The sequence below is a fragment of the Euprymna scolopes genome, chromosome 27, assembly GCF_053919585.1.
Source record: "Euprymna scolopes isolate OS-2025 chromosome 27, ASM5391958v1, whole genome shotgun sequence".
Classification (NCBI taxonomy): Eukaryota; Metazoa; Mollusca; class Cephalopoda; order Sepiida; family Sepiolidae; genus Euprymna; species Euprymna scolopes.
In genome coordinates this window covers 72,459,781-72,460,604 of record NC_136508.1, presented here as the reverse complement: position 1 = coordinate 72,460,604, position 824 = coordinate 72,459,781, and the positions used below count along the sequence as shown (strand labels likewise).

Below are 824 nucleotides of genomic sequence, written 5' to 3'. Positions count from 1 at the left end.
AGGGGGAACCGTTCATACCAATTGTCACTATCCAGCTCCTCTGCTCCTCGGGTATTTAGTCCCCATTTCCACTTCACCCCTTACTTTAAAAATCAGCCTTGTGCCCAATTTGCCCGGTGGCGGAGCAAATAAATACCCTTTTCTTGGCCTTTTGGCCAAGATCAAAGTGTAGCATCTGGTCCGGCAGATACTGAAAGCATAGCCCATACGTGAGGGGCAACCCCACATATAAGACCTTAGTCAATGTAGGGGAAATCCTTCATACCAATTGTTACTATCCAGCTGCCCTACTCCCCGGGGAGTTGGCCCCCATTTCCCCTTCACTCCTCACTTGAAAAAAACTGGGCTTGTGCCTTATTTACTTTGTGGGAGAGCAAATAAATACCCTTTTCTTGGCCTTTTGGCTCAGATCAATGTGTAGTATCTGTTCTGGCATATACTGCAAGCAAAGATCATATTTTGGGACAATCCCACATATAAGACCTTGATCAATGTAGGAGAAACCCTTCATACAAATTGTCACTATCGAGCTCCCCTACTCCCCCGGGAGTCTGACACCGAGGTCCCCTTCACTCATCACATTAAAAATCGGCCTTGCGCCTAATTTGCTCGGTGGGGGGAGCAAATAACTACCCTTTTTCTGGGCTTTTATGCCAAGATCAAAGTGTAGTATATGTTCTTACTACACGCTGTACTTATGTTTTAACATTGTTATATGAATTAGGGGATTACTTTTCTGTATTAATTTAATGTAAAATGATCACCTATTTAACAACCAGCCAGTCTCAAAGCCATTCAAGTCATTCTCCAGATCATTCAAGTTG

The 824-nt window shown here is 43.8% G+C and overlaps 1 pseudogene; it reads left to right on the top strand.

Moving 5' to 3' along the window:
- The first annotated feature begins 383 nt into the window (after nucleotides 1–383).
- On the top strand, nucleotides 384–509 carry LOC145249142 (U2 spliceosomal RNA; annotated as a pseudogene).
- Nucleotides 510–824: the final 315 nt, after the last annotated feature.